Below are 17,060 nucleotides of genomic sequence, written 5' to 3' on the forward strand. Positions count from 1 at the left end.
ATATTGCTCAGAGGTGCGTGGCACTGGCAGGACCTAGCTTCAGAAACATTTCTATCTACATGTTGTTATATGACATCCCTTTATTAATGTAATAACTGCACTTTCACAATTGCTTTATTAGCCTTCTTGCTTCTCAAATTTGCTTGAAAATGCACCATTTTTCAAAATGTTCCCCCTTAAGATGTTCAGGCTCGCTCACTCCGCTCGCCCGCCACGGTGCACTCCAACAGAAAGTTTAAGCCCACCACTTTCAAAAGTCACCAGCCGCCCCTGTCTACAGACCCCCGGACCACGAGCACAGTTCAGCGACTCCATCGCCGACCTCGCCAGCACCCACGCACTCGCCTTCACGGACTACATCCTCCTCGGGGACCTGAATTTCCACCTCGAGAACAACAACAACACCAACTCCGCCACTGTGAACGAAAACCTCGCCAACCTCGGCCTCAGACAACTCGTCACCGCACCCACCCGCGGCGCAGGCCACACGCTGGACGCCGTCTTCTCCACAAGCACTCACGTCGCCTTCGACCACACCTCCGAACCCCACTGGACCGACCACCGCTGCATCCATTTCACATTCAAAAAACCAACCACGCACCATCGCACGCAACAGCTGCCGCGCCGCTGCTGGCACAAAGTCACTGAAGACCAGCTGACCACCACCCTCGCCCAGAACCCACCTATCAACCCCACCTGCCCAGACACCGCAGCCCGCAACCTCAGACAGTGGATCGACGACTGCGCCAACACCCTCGCCCCACTCAAGAGACCATCCTACAGCCACGCCACCAGGAGAGCCACCTGGTTCACCGACGATCTCCTGACCTCCAAACGCTCCTGCCGGAAGCTGGAGAAGAAATGGCTCCACAAACGAATGCCAGAAAACCACGCAGCCCACAAGGACGCCACCCGCAGACATCACCACCTCATCAGACTTGCCAAGAGATCCTCCTTCAAAGACCGCCTGGATAAAAACGCACACGACAGCAAAGAACTCTTCCGCATCGTGAAAGAACTCTCCAATCCCGACGCCAGTGCCAACGACATCCCGCCCTCACAAGAACTGTGCGACTCTTTGGCCATCTTCTTCCACCGCAAGATCGCTGACATCCACAACAGCTTCAACTCCACTACCGCACCAACGATGCACGACTCCTCCCGCCCCGCGATCACCAACAGCACCAACCGCCTGACCTCCTGGGCCAACACCAATGACGACAAGACACGCAAGATCATGAACTCCATCCACACAGGATCTCCGTCAGACCCATGCCCACACCACGTATTCAACAAAGCAGACGTGGCCATCGCACCCCAGCTACAGAAGGTCATCAACATCTCCTTCGAAAAAGCGACATTTCCAGAAAGCTGGAAGCACGCTGAAATCAACGCCCTCCTCAAAAAGCCCAAGACGGACCCCACGGACCTCAAGAACTTCTGACCCATCTCCCTGCTCCCGTTCCCGGCAAAGGTCATCGAGAAAATCGTCAACATCCAACTGACCCGCCACCTCGAAGACAACAACATCCTGGACCCGTCCCAATCCGGATTCAGACGTAACCACAGCACCGAGAGCAGCCCTCATCGCCGCCACAGACGACATCAGACGCCAACTGGACAACGGCGAAACATCAGCCCTCATCCTCCTGGACCTGTCAGCCGCATTCGACATGGTCTGCCACCGCATCCTAAAGACACGCCTCCAAGAAGCCGGAATCCAAGAGAAGGCCCTTGACTGGACCACGTCCTTCCTCTCCGGCAGAACCCAGAGCGTCCGTCTCCCACCTTTCCGTTCAGAAGCCACCAACATCATCTGCGGCATCCCCCAGGGCTCATCCCTCAGCCCGACGCTGTTCAACATCTACATGGCCCCCGTCGCACAAGTGGCCCGCCACCACAACCTCAACATCATCTCCTATGCCGACGACACCCAGCTCATCCTCTCCCTCACCAAGGACCCTCACACCGCCAAAACCAACATTCACGAGGGCATGAAGGCCATCGCCGACTGTGTGAGGAGCAGCCGTCTGAAACTGAACGGACAAGACGGAGGTCCTCATCCTCGGGCCCACCCCCTCAGCCTGGGACGACTCCTGGTGGCCGACCGCTCTGGGGACAGCACCGACACCAACCGACCACGCACGCAACCTAGGATTCATCCTCGACTCCTCCCTCTCCATGTCCAAGCAAGGCAACGCCATCTCCTCCTCCTGCTACAACACCCTACGCATGCTCCGCCGGATCTACAAATGGATCAGGTCTGGGCAGGACAGCGCCTCTAAAAACAACACGAAGGCAAAAGGAAGGTCCGGGCGTCCCGCGGGATGCCCCTCGTTAATTTATGCGCCGGATGGCGCGCTGATGGTACGTGGTTCCTTGCGCGACCACAAGAGCCCCCTGGGAGGTGTAGTTTTTCTCCTGGAGGCAAGGTCCGCTTGCCCGTGGATGCAGTCACTCCCCGCTCCCCACTGCAGGTCCAGACAGGTCTGGGCAGGACAGCGCCTCTAAAAACAACACGCAGGTAAAAGGAAGGTCCGGGCGTCCCGCACCGCGGGATGCCCCTCGTTAATTTATGTGCCGGATGGTACGCTGATGGTACGTGGTTCCTTGCGCGACCACAAGGGCCCCCTGGGAGGTGTAGTTTTTCTCCTGGCAGCAAGGTCCTCTCGCCCGTGGATGCAGTCACTCCCCGCTCCCCACTGCTGGTCCGGACAGGTCTGGGCAGGACAGCACCTCTAAAAACAACATGCAGGCAAAAGGAAGGTCCAGGCGTCCCATGCCGCGGGATGATCCTCGTTAATTTATGCGCCGGATGGCGCGCTGATCGTACGTGGTTCCTTGCGCGACCACAAGGTCCCCCTGGGAGGTGTAGTTTTTCTCCTGGCGGCAAGGTCCGCTCGCCCGTGGATGCAGTCACTCCCCGCTCCCCACTGCAGGTCCGGATAGGTCTGGGCAGGACAGCACCTCTAAAAACAACATGCAGGCAAAAGGAAGGTCTGGGCGAATTTTTCTAGGTTTTGTCCTCTTCGGGTTCAGACGAAAGTGATCTCTATGCACCCTTTGTATGTCCTTTTACAGGAACTCGGTGTCCTCTTCCAATGATAGAACTTCTTTGAGTAGTTTGATTATGAAGGTTTTGAGGTCTGACCCTTCTTTCCCCTCCGGCACTTTTAAGATACAAAGGTTGTTTCTACGAGAGTTGTTTTCCAGCAAATCAATTCTTTCTCTCAGGGCTGCTCTCCCCTCTTTGTAAGTAGTGGATTTTTACTTCCACAGACCCTAAATTGACCTTTAACTCATCAACCGAATATTCTAAAGATTCGGCTCTAGCATTTAAAAGGTCCGCTTTTTTCTCTAGGGTCTCACATGCATTCCTTATTTCGCCCTGATTCGCTGCTGAGACCGCAAAGCCTTGTTTGATGTCTTCTTTTAATGAGGTAAAGAGGGCTTGCATCGATATTAGTGGGGGGCACTCTGCTCCTCCTCCTGCCCCTGCTGCCTTAAACCTGTTACTCCTCCATCTAGACCAACATTAGCGGCGGCAGCTGAGCTCTGAGGGATTGGCTCTATCTCCCCCATATCCCCTGTTTCTGCTCTCTCTAGCCCCGCTACATTTTCGGTAGACGCTAATTCGATGGACTCCATCATATTCCAAGACTCTTCAAATAAACAGTCTACGGGGCCACTCAAACTGATTAAGCCAGGTGGGCCAGAGAGACTAATATCAGCGTTCTCTCCGTGTTCCACCCCCTGCCTTGTAATGGTCAAAACCTCAGGTTGGACTCTAATAAAAGACCTCAATTAGGGGGTAATCTTAACCTTGTTGTATATAGTCGCACTCTTTTTCCTCCCTCTATACCACTGGAAGAGAGGTTATTAAGCAAACTGGGGATACTGGAAGTGCTTGGAATATGTTGCGCTGTTTCAGCTTCCAGAACCTTCCCCTCCCCAAACGGAGTTCCTGACTCCCCACTCTCTTCTCCTTTTGCTTTAGATTTACTTTTTTCCATGGCTCTTGCCTTTTTTTCCTACTTTCCCACCTGCTTTACCTTCTGGCTTGCTCCGGTCACCACGTCCCTCAGTGCCTTCACTAGCATGTAGCTGTGCATTAGATTTATTACTCACAGTTTGAAGCCCCCGGGAGTTGTCAAGAGTACCTTCTTCTGCGCTACCTTAGGGTACCTGCAGTTCGTCATGTGTGTCCTTTAAATTCTTCAGGGCTTCTGTAGCAGAAACGGAGACCTGTTACGTAGTAATTTTACCGCCGAGGCTCCTCTCTCTTCCTGCACCTGCTGCCGTGAAAAAACGCCCGATGCTGGCGCTGCCATTGCCACCTGGAGGAGTCCGCGAGCCACCACTCTGTGGCCGCGTCCCAGCTCCAGGGCGGCCGAACACCAACGTGGGAAACAAGGCAGGCAGGGAGCGTCTACTCCCCGGGGCATCCGTCATGCTCCACCGCCTAATTCCGTGCAGCTGCCTCTTCTCCGAGCCCCTGGAACATCCGAAAGCAACCAGATAAGGGGAGAAAAATTGAAGACACTCCTGAAAAGAACAGGTAACACATCGCCAGCTAATCCATGGAAGAGGCAGTAGCCTGGACAAGCGTGGCTGCTCAACTAGCAGACGCCATGTTCTCACCATGGAGCCTCTTGCAACAGCAGTCAGCTCCTGTCTTGGTGATTTGTGAAGTGGGGGCCAAGAAAAAAAGGAGGGTCCCAAAATGCCTTTCTCCATGTTAATTTCCATAGGTTTGTCACAGGTACAGCCCGAACAGCTGAATGGTATTACACAAAATTTGGCAGAAATGTAGCTCTTTGCCCAGAGTGCACTCTTTGCTTTAAATTATGTAAATCCATTCAGTAATTCATATATAAAAAAATATTAGTATTTGGTGACCTCGGTGGATCCGCAAACCCTTTGGAGCACGAGCTTGACTCTGATTGGCTGCCAACACTTCAAACCAGGAAGTGATGGAAGTCATCCTGTGAACCGAGTCACAAAACAAAAGTATTCAAATCAAAAAGAAAAGGCAGGGTAGAAACACCCTGACCCCCTAAGCCAGCTCAGGGGAAAGGACCAAAGAAAGCATTTATTTTTTATTTTTGACAGGATTCACGTAGGGTACACAAATTCTGCCAGGGGGCATTTCAAAAATGCGATACGGGGGCCCTGTGTGCCCCCATCAGCTTCAGCGACTGCCCCCTCAAGGGGCTTTTTTAAATTAAAAACTGTGGGGGGAACTCCTGCCCACCATGCTGCCCTGGGGACCACCACCTCCACAGGGCATTGAATATTTATGGGTGATGGGTCCTCGTGGCCCCTCTAAGCCCTGGGGACCACCACTACCTGGACTTTAGTCTTTAAATGTGAGGGGGGCTCCTGCCCCCCATGCTGCACTGGGGACCAACAACTCCTTGGGGCTTTAATTTTTTTATTAAAGTGTGGAAAGAGGCTACTGCCCCCCAAGCTGCCCAGGGGACCACCACCTCCCCGGGGCACTGAATATTTACTGGTGGGGAGGACTAACGGACCCCCTAAACATCTGAGACTGCCACCTCCCCGGGGCTATAGTCTTTAAATGCGGGGGCCTTGCCCACTCTGCAAACACACCAGGAGGTGCGTTTGCAAAGTGGTGGAGAAAGGAGGTGTGGTCTGTGTCCACCTCTCAGCAATCCCACTGTGTGGGGCCTATTTGAGGTAACAGGTAGGCTAGTTGGCCCCTAAGGACCCCCAGCAGCGAAGGGGACTTCAATCCCCATCCAAGAGTCCCCCAGGGAGTGAGTTTGCAGAGTGATGGGCAAAGGGGGCATGGCCTGCTATGTGAACTGAGCAATCCTGCTGTGTGGGACTTACTGGAGGTAATAGGAGGGGTAGTTGGCCCCCAAGGGTCCTTGGGGGCCAACTACCCCGTCTGTTATCTCCACTAAGTCCCACACAGTGGGATTGCTAAGAGGTCTTTGGAGGCCAGGCCCCCCTTTCTCCACCGCTCTGCAAATGTACCTCCTGTCACAATACTAGTTGGGGATGAAGTTTACTTTACTCCTGAGGGACTTTGGGGGCCAATAAGCCCTCCTGGTACCTTCTGTAAGTGCTATGCAGTAGAATTCCTGAGCACTAGTTGGGGGCCAAGCCCCCTTTCTCCACCACTCTGCAAATGCGACTACTAGTTAAAGAAGCATTTGCAATGTAATAGGTTTTGCATTTAAGAAAGTTAGGGCTATTAGCATTGTAAATGTGAAGGTTTTTGAGTCATGTTTTTTGGAGTGGAGTGGATATACGTTGTGTGTAAGGTAATTATGTGGTATGTTGTGCTGTGAAATTATGTGGATAGAAAGTATTTGGCATTTATTTAGTGTACAGGAATTATGTAGAGTGGGATTATGTGTTATGGCGAGTAATTATGTGTTATGGTAGTCTGTGTTATGGAGTGGTAACCTCAGGTTCAGTCTTCCTTGTTTCCATAGAAGCTAAACTATAAAGTCAATGAGACAAAAAAAGAAGGAACCACTGAGGAGCACTTCTGGACCTAGTCGGAGGTATGAGCAGGGACACTGGAACTATGACACTGTTCAGCTGCACAGATGTTTGCATAATTAGACATTTTCTGCTTTTGCCACATAATGCATCACTTGCTGCACAATCTGCAGATTTGAACAAAAAAATCCTTGTTTCTAGCTCAAACGTTACTAAAAATGCATTGACAAGTGTTACAGCGTGATGGAAGTTCCTTTGCAAACCTGGAATGTTCACCTGTTACTTACTGCTAACTGTGGGTGTTAAATTATTACTAATGGTGTGTAAACCACTCTTGCTTCTTTCTGTGCCTCTCTTACCCCTTTCTGAATTTCTCTAGCTTCTTTGTGTACCTTTCTTCTTTTTTCTGCACTTCTCTTTCCTCTTTTTGCACATCTCTTTTGCTTTCTGTACCTCCCTTCTTGCTTCTTTCTTCTGCACCTCTTTTGCTTCTTTCTGCACTCCTCTTACCTCTTTCTACACCTCTCTTGCCTCATTCTGCACCTCTGTTGCCTGTTTCTGCACCTCTCTTGCCTCTTTCTGCACTTCTCTTGCCTATTTCTGCATTTCTGTTGCTTCTTTCTCCACTTCTCTTGCCTCTTCCTGCACCCCTCTTGTCTCTCTGCACATCTGTTGCTACTTTCTGCAGTTCTCTTGCTTTTGTCTGCACCTCTATAGCTTCTTTCTGTACCCCTCTTTCTGTACCCTTCTTCCCTCTTTCTGCACCTCACTTGCCTCTTTCTGCACCCCTCTTGCCTCTTTCTGCGCCTATGTTGGTTCTTTCTGCACTGCTCTTGCTTCTTTCAGCACCTCTCTTGGAAATGTCTGTACCCCTCATGTCTCTTTATGCACCCTTCTTCCCTATTTCTTCACCTCTCTTGCCTCTGACTGCATCCCTGTTCCCTCTTTCTTTGCCTCTTTTGCCTGTTTCTACAACTCTCTTGCTTCTTTATGCAGTTCTCTTGCCTCTTTCTGCACCTCTGTTGCTTCTTTCTGCACCTCATGTGCTTCTTTCTGTACCCCTCTTCCCTCTTTCTACACCCCACTTCCCTCATTCTGCACCTCTGTTATCTGTTTCTGCACCTCTCTTGCCTCTTTCTGTGCTTCTCTTGCCTCTTTCTACTGTTCTCTTTCCTCTTTCTGCATTTCTATTGCTTCTTTATGTCTCTTGCCTAATTCTGCACCACTGTTGCTTCTTTTTGTGCTTCTCTTGCTTCTTTCTACACCTCTATTGCTTCTTTCTGCTCCTCTATTGGTTCTTTCTGTAACCTTCTTGCCTCTTTCTGCACCCTCTTGCTTCTTTCTGCACCCCTCTTGCTTCTTTCTGCACTTCTATTGCTTCTTTCTGCACCTCCCTTGCTTCTTTCTGCACCTCTCTTGCCTCTTTCTGCACCCTTCTTCCTTCTTTCTGCACCTCTCTTGCCTCTTTCTGTACCTCCCTTGCCTCTTTCTGCAGATCTCTTCTCTCTTTCTGTACTTCTCTTGCCTGTTTCTGCACCCCTCTTGCACTTCTGTTGGTTCTTTCTGCACTGCTCTTTCTTCTTTTAGCACCCCTCTTGGAAATGTCTGCACCCCTCTTGCCTCTTTCTGCACCCTTCTTCCTTTTTTCTGTACCTCTCTAGGCTCTGACTGCATCCCTGTCCCCTCTTTCGGTACCTCTTTTGCCTGTTTCTGCAACTCTCTTGCCTCTTTCTGCACCTCTGTTGCTTCTTCTGTACCTCTCTTGCATCTTTCTGCACATCTCTTGCATCTTTCTGCACCTTTCTTCCTCTTTCTGTACATGTCCTACTTATTTAGGCATAGTTAGAAATTAGCATTTAAAAAACCTTAAAAATTCAATGAAAACAACAGAGGTTTTAGGGACATTTTAGTTAGTATTTGCATTTAAAAAGCCTTAGAAATTCACTGAAAAAAACAGGTTTGAGGGACGTTATAGTTAGGTTGACATTTCACTCATACAAAACCAGAGAAATTCAGGCGTTATAGCTAACTGAGCCAACTATGACTCGCGCCCATGCAATGCACTGCTGATGACGTCACATATTACATCACTCATGACATGGTCAGTGGCATCACTGATGACATCATTCATTTAATATCTGATGCACTTCCTCACACCCTAATATAACCTTTCATTCACCCACTCTAAAATAGACTACCATTCTCAAAACCATATACACACCAATACCATTTAGTACATAAATACTCTCTGATTCATAGGTCTGCACGCTCATCTACTCACTCACCCATACAGTCACTCATTCACGTAGTCACTCATCAATACAGCCACTGATATATGCACTCATATACCCATACAGTCACTCACACTCCACCACTCACCCTTAGAGTTACTCACACAGCTAGTCATTCACCCAAAGAATCAATCACACTGTCATTTACTCACCTATACAGTTATACACACACCACCTCACTTATTCATACAGATACTAACACATACTCTCTTCTGCAATCACTGACACAAGCACACATTCATCCATACAACCACTCTCACAACACTCACTCTCACATATAGTTACTTATATACTCCAACACTCACATATATTGCCTTTCACAAATATAGTTACTCACACATATTCCACTGAGACTTCCATTCACTCATCAACACATCCATATGCACACTCACTCACTCATAGAGCCCCTTGCAGATTCACTCATGAACCCATACACCCAGTGAATTACCTACCCACACATCCATGCAGGGAGTCACACACCCCTCCACCCACTCACACACTCAAGCACCCATACAGGTACTCAGACAACCAATCATTAACCCATATAGACACCCACGTAGCTACTCACCAACCCATGCAGCCACTTACACACCAACTGACAGACTGATACAGACATTCAAACAGATTAGTCATTCACACATGCATTCACTAAGAAACGTTTAATCACTCACTTATACAGTCAGTCACACACCCACTAAATCATCCATTCAGACACTGATACACCCACTCATTCTTCAATTCACCATGGCATATATATATATATATATATATATATATATATATATATATATATATATATATATATATATATATATATATATATTACCATATGAGTGCTCAACACTTGAGGGTGCAGTCGGGAGACTGCAATCTTTTGCTCGGCACCGCCAGCGCTTCAACCTCTGAATGAGCCTGACGCGTTTCGGACGATTCCTTAATCATAGGCTGACTCCAGTGATTGGTATGGCAGCTGACATTTATTTGAATAATCTCTCTCCAATGGGATCTTAGATTTGTTTTCCCAACGCCTGCTGGGATTTGTAGTGTCTTGCTGCCAAACTCTTGCCCCGATGGGATGCGGTAAGTATTAGTTCCTTCAGCCCTCATTGAGCCGTGAAGCGCAGGTAATGTCCATATTTAAAACACTCTCCCCACATGTAGCGTCGACATAATTTCATGCTGTGGCCCCTTAAGCAATCCAAGGGTGGTGCTGCCCTCCTACGCCTGAGCCGGCACGGAAATATTACCATATGAGTGCTCAACACTTGAGGGTGCACTCGGGAGACTGCAATCTTTTGCTCGGCACCGCCAGCGCTTCAACCTCTGAATGAGCCTGACGCGTTTCGGACGATTCCTTAATCATAGGCTGACTCCAGTGATTGGTATAGCAGCTGACATTTATTTGAATAATCTCTCTCCAATGGGATCTTAGATTCGTTTTCCCAACGCATGCTGGGATTTGTAGTGTCTTGCTGCCAAACTCTTGCCCCGATGGGATGCGGTAAGTATTAGCTCCTTCAGCCCTCATTGGGCCGTGAAGCGCAGGTAATGTCCATATTTAAAACACTCTCCCCACATGTAGCGTCGACATAATTTCGTGCTGTGGCCCCTTAAGCAATCCAAGGGTGGTGCTGCCCTCCTACGCCTGAGCCGGCGCGGAAATATTACCATATGAGTGCTCAACACTTGAGGGTGCACTCGGGAGACTGCAATCTTTTGCTCGGCACCGCCAGCGCTTCAACCTCTGAATGAGCCTGACGCGTTTCGGACGATTCCTTAATCATAGGCTGACTCCAGTGATTGGTATGGCAGCTGACATATATATATTATCTACTGGCGGTCGCCAGTAGATAGTTATAGTTAGGACCGTTTTTCCATACGAAATCTGCAACATTCTATTTGGAATAACTTTGGTGCCGGTTGACGAATCCTTGCGAAATTTTCAAAATAGGTGGGGCGCTCTGCTCCGCTCCTACCCTGAAAGTCTCGGGGGGATTCGTCAAGCGGGGGCTGAGAAAAAAGGGGGGTCCCAAAACGCGTTTTCCCCATGCAATTTTCTATAGGGACCTTTAGTCCAAGGTACAGCCCGAACGGCTGAACAGAATTACTTGAAATTTGGCAGAGAGGTAGTCCTCAGCTCAGGGATGTGCCTTTTGCATATATGGAGTCAATCTGTTCAGTAGTTCCTGAGAAAATTGCAGTTAAAAGCACATACATATCTATAGCCGCGCACTCTGCGCGCACCGTGCGAGCACCGTGCGCGCACCGTGCGAGCACCCTAACGTGCGCGAGCGTAATTCCGATTGGTGGTTACATGTTAGTCAACATTCGAATCGGTCGAAATCAGGAAGTGTCGGCTGCCATTTTGTTTGTTTTCAGTGCGAGAGTGAAAAAGGAAGGTGGCGAACGTGAAAAGGGGGCAGGGTAGAGAGTTCCTGACCCCCTAGCCTTTGTCAGGGGATCCCTGAAGGACCCCGAAGGCAGAAAAAAACATTTTTTTATTTTTTTTTAAATCGCAGGGGTGCGCGCACCGTGCGCGCACGGTAAAACCCCCCCCCAAAAAATACATTTTTAAAAAAAATTTAATACGTAGTTTATTGTAAAATATTTATATAAAAAAATAATAATACATACATAACTTAGCATTTAAAAAAATGTACAAATTCACTGAAAAAACCATAGGTTTCACACACATTATAGTTAGGAATTAGCATTTAAAAAACCTTGCAAATTCACTTAAAAAACCATAGGTTTCACACATGTTATAGTTAGGTGGATATTTCACTCGTAAAAAACCAATGAAATTCCCCCGTTATAGTTACTTCAGATAACTATAACTCGCGCGACCGCCACTCTATCACAAGGATGATGTCATCAGTGATGTCAAGAGTGATACCACTGACCATGTCATGAGTGATGTAATATGTGACGTCATCAGCTGTGGATTGCGGGCGCGCGAGTTATAGTTATCTGAAATATCCACCTAACTATAACATGTGTGAAACCTATGGTTTTTTAAGTGAATATATATATATATATATATATATATATATAGATAGATATATATATATATATACACACATATATATATATATAGTAGTGATCAAGGCAGGCGATCGTGCTGAAACACATCATAGACCACAAATCTGCAATAAAGTAATTTTGGAGCAACTTACCTTGGGTCGCTGTGTTGTATTCTGGAGGTAGAAGGAGACAGGCTGGTTTTGGTTTGGATATATATATATATATAAATAAATACATATATATATATACATATATATATATATATATATATATATATTTATATATATACATTCCATACGAAATCCTCCCTCCTGTTACTCCTGGAGGAAATAGCCACACCAACGCGGTAGATTTATCGGGTATTACTTTATTTAAAGCAAACGAAACTGACGCGTTTCGATCTTCCGATCATTGTCACATATATATATATATATATATATATAACATAAACTTAAAAGAAAAAACTCAGGGCCAGATGTGCGGCCACTCTAAATTGTGACTCGCAATTTGCGCTCGATTGCGAGTCGCAAATTGTGACTCGCAATTTAGAATGTACAACAGTGTCAGAGACACTCTTTGCGATTCCCAACGGGGTTGCAAAATGCAAGGCTCGCGACCCCATTGGGAATGGCTTGGCCTCCCAAGGATGGTGGCCTGCTGGGCTCAGCAGACCTCCATGTCTGGGAATACTTTTCAATATAGCCGTTTTTTTTGTTTTAAATGCAGCCTGTGTTTCTTAAAGGAGAATGGGATGCATTTAAAAAAAAAGAAACATTTCTGTTTCCTTTTTAAGGGCATGTAGTCATCCCTGGGACGACTACCTGCCCTTAAAAAATATTTCTGGAGCCAGTCACAAAGTGGAAGGGGTCCCCTGGTGACCCCTTCCCATTTGCGACTCCATTACCACCCTCTTGAAGAGGGCGGTAGTTTGCGAGTGTATTGCGACCCCAATTGCGGTTGCAAAACATTCTTACATAGGGTAGAGACTCGCTATTAGGAAGAGACGCTCTTGGCACACCCCTTCCAAATAGTGACTCGCAATTCATAATTAGCAAGTTGCAAACAAATTGTGACTTACTAATTAAGAATTGTACATGGCCCTGGACATTTTTGCATGCGCAAACGGGTCGCAAACCGGTTGCGCATGCAATTTAGGGTCGTACATCTGGCCCTCAGTCACTGGATGATGTCATCAGTAAAGTCATCAGTGATGTCATTTGAGATGTAATCTGTGATGTAATATGTGATGTCATCAGCAGTGCATTGCGGGGGCTAACTATAACGGCTGAATTTCTCTGGTTTTGTATGAGAAAAATGTCAGCCTAACTATAACGTCCCTGAAACCTGTGGTTTTTTAAGTGAATATATATATATATATATATATATATACACATACACACACACACGCACCCCTACACATATATGGAATTTTATTTTTCTATGTCTGTTGCTTTTCTATGGGAATGTATTGCAGTACCTGTGAGTGGTCATGTGTAGTACTTAACTTATTCCAAATCTGAGCTGCACTACATTTTGCATCTGTGAAGGAAAGAGGAAGCAAACTGTCCGGCATACCAGCACACAATTAGCCCAGCAATATATGGCTGTATAACAGAGGTATTTAAAAAGTAGAGCATGTGTACTTAAGATTTGCATGACCAGGCACTGAAAAATCTCCAAAGTTGTTTCTCACTACGGCTATGCAGGCTCTCCTGTAGAAAAGCACTGGGTTACTTTATAACACCATATAATGCATAATGTCAGTATGGAAATAGATGGAACAATGACCAGGACTCAAACTAATAGTGCAAGAGCGGGTAGAGGCACCCCTGGGAACTTTCACCCCATTGGTTATGGATTGGGCAGGTGTTTTCCCTGCCCACAGGCTGACACTGAACATAACTGTGGCATCCTCAGTACCCCTTTCAAAACGTATCTTTACCCGTGGAAGTCAGAAGAAGGACTGCACTTGCTGTGGAACCTATGGAGAGAAACCCAAGGGCTGGACCAGTTTTCACGTGTACCCAGGACTTAGAAGCAGACTCCAAGGGTCAGCTGGCTGACCTCCTGTTAAGACTTATTGACACAAAGGCTAAAAAAAACTCAACTTCCAGAAGAGCCCAACTGACCAGCTCCAACTGAACCTTTCCTGGACCCTGCTGGTGGCTTTCCCTGGGTTGAAGCCTGACCCTAAAGTGGTGTTCCTAAGGTCCTTGGGCCCTTGGATACATGTAAGAGTGTACTTCTACCTAACCCTAAAAGCTGGGACTTAGAAATGTTTTACAATTTTTTTGCTTCAAGAGCCAACAGAAGACCGGGAGCAACTTACCAAGTCAATCTTACGAAGGTGCGTTGCTGCTGAGCCAAAGATTCAGGTTGCTCCAGCTCAGAGCTTTTCTGTAGCAGCAACTCCGTTTCAGTGGAATGTTGTGTAGGAAGCTCTCTTTTTATATACTAAAGCAAAGTAAGATATAGTGTCCATAGAGTCCAGTCGATCCCCAGAGGCTTTACAGAGGCTCAAGTAGAAAATACTAATTCTCTCTTTTGTGATAGTGTGGGCGAGCAGTTAAGCTTATCAGAGGACTGTGTTAAGCATTTGTTGCACACACTCAGGCAACAAAATGATTGCACACACTCAATGACTAAATCCGAGTCCAATTGTTTGTAAAAATAAAACTTTTTGTTTGTTTTTTACTTAGAACCAAAGATACTTTTTGCAGTAAAATACATTTTGCAATATCACAGTTTTTCAGTATAAAAAGGTGGATATTTAGTGTATTTTTAAAACATTTCAATATGAACCTATGGAAGGAAAACAATAATGCAATTTCACAGTACTTTTAAACAGTTCATTGTTAACCTATGGAAGATTTACAATTCCAGTCTTTTGGGTTTAGAATCAACATAGGGCGAGTGACAGGTAAGTATAGAGACTAGACCACCAGCTGCACTGGGGCGTCCAGTCAAATTTGGTCACTGCGGCCCAATGTTAATCAATGGAGACTGGGGGCACTCAAAGAGGTGTTGATTGAAGGTAGGTAAAATTAGAGTTGGGGACAATCTTCAGGGGTGTAGACCAGCACTAGGGGGTCACTAGGCAACAGCAAACATACACCATCAACAGCTCAGAGATGGCTGGGTACAGAGTGCCAACACAGCTGCGGGCGCCCAATACAAATAAATGGAGAACGACGGTTTCAAACCAAGGCTGCAGGCTCAGACCAGGAAGCTGGACGAAGGGAACCGGTGGTTCTGGAGGCAAGTTGGGATGCTGAAGAACTCTTGGACACTGTTGGTTGACCTCCCCAAGGCCTGGGGGCTGCGGATGCAGAGGTGGGTCTAGAGGTTGTGCAGTTCAGCAGGGCTCTGGAGTTCTTGATGTTGAGTTGTTTGTGGACAGGGCCTCTGTCCTCTGGAGTTCTAGGTCTTTTGTGAAGGCAGGAATTCCACCCAGGGTTTTGGAAGGTGTTGGGCCTGCAGGATGAATCACTTTTTAGAGCAGGTTTCTTCTGAACCTGCAGAGAGTCTGGTAGGGCTGGGGCCAAGTCAGTTGTCATCTGGAGTCTTCACTGCTGGTACAGCTCTTCAGTCCTTCTTCTTCTTTAGGTTGCCAGGAATCTAAGGATTAATGTTCAGGGTGCCTCTAAATACACCATTTAGGGGTGTTACAGGGTTTGGAAGGCAGTAAACAATGGGCCATACTTCTACCCCTATTGGTTAAAATTCTCAAAAGCAATACGGAGTATTTTCAAAGGAGGGGGTCACTTCAGCTCAGAACACCTATGGGGTGGTCCTGACTGAGAGGAGACACACCTGTCTTGCTTACAAACTTTCCCACTGACCTTGCTGCCAAAAGTATGGATTGGTCAGGGGGGCGGGCCTCTCCACTAGCTGGAGACACACTGGCTAGCATAACAAAGGGCAGAAAGCCCTGGCAGCGCACTGCCCTTTAATGCACTTCTACCCAGAGCAGGCTTTGTTTCTGATCCACTAGAGCAAAAGGCTCTCACCTCAGGCAAAAAGTCATAAATGTGTAAAACATTAATAAAAACAAATCACTTGCAGCCTCTCGCTAAATAAGACGTGTGAGAGTATATGCACAGAATGTAAGGGGTAGATTGATAATTTTTTATGGCAATGGTTTTTTGAATTTTGGGCAGAATCATGATATCATATTTCTTCGAGAGATGTGATAAACCTATGCATATCCACTGAATGGCTACACTGAATATTAGCAGGCAGTCCCTCACGCTCAGACAGAGGGTATCCTCAAGGTGTTTTTTACATTTATATTACAGTGTGGTACCATTTAAAGGCAGCAAACAATGAGATAGAAGAGTCATTAACTTTGGTACTGCCTGTTGTGAAAAGGAAAGCAAGGATTAAAACAACGCCTTTAGTATTAATACATGTTTAAATTAAACCCCTCCTCAAATCTAAAAGCTGATATTAGACCTATTCCAGGCAATGCTAATGGAGTTGAGAGCTGTGCATTTAACCTTCTATATCAGAAACTGATGAGTTGGTTAAATGAAATCTGCGGGATCGTGGAAAGTGCATTCTGATAGCAGGGATATTCTTGTGGAATATTTATTTTTACATGCCTTTAGTGTTTGAGGTCCCAATTGAAGATTTCAGACAGATAATCAAATTACTTGCACTCCTATTTCGCTTGAAAGCAGTACAGATTTGAATGGTTCATTTTCCTCTTTAGGGCTATTCTTTTAAATGGAGAATGTTGCTATAATTAAATCTTTAAAGTGATCACTCGCCATAGTAGTTTACAATTAGCAATTCTAACACCAGATTCACCCTTCAGCCACTCGTGAGTGCTGAGGTGAGCCTTGTAGGCATGAAAAAATGAATTTGTGGGCTAAATAATACCTCGGTTCACCATGCAGAGAGCTTCCATCATCATCATGTTACTCTCTCAACTAAAGCACTCTAGTGATAGATAAGTAATGGTATACTGGTGACTCCCATTATGTTAACTTGCAAGTTGAATAGGCTTCCCGGTCATTAGATGGAATACATGGCTCACACAAGTCTTAAAAGATAAAAAAAAACAGCTAAATAAGGAACTTTGGCTATTTACTAAACCCATATGTCAAGAGGCACAACTAAAACACTAGAAAGCTGAAAGCTCCATTGAACACAATGTAGGATCTCAGAGCCAATGTCCTCTTAAGTTCAGATGTCGGGAAATGGTGACGACCGCACTACCCGCCCAGTGCGGCTGTCAATCATTGGCACATGTTGGGGAAGTAT

The sequence above is a fragment of the Triturus cristatus genome, chromosome 6 (genome assembly GCF_964204655.1).
Source record: "Triturus cristatus chromosome 6, aTriCri1.1, whole genome shotgun sequence".
Classification (NCBI taxonomy): Eukaryota; Metazoa; Chordata; class Amphibia; order Caudata; family Salamandridae; genus Triturus; species Triturus cristatus.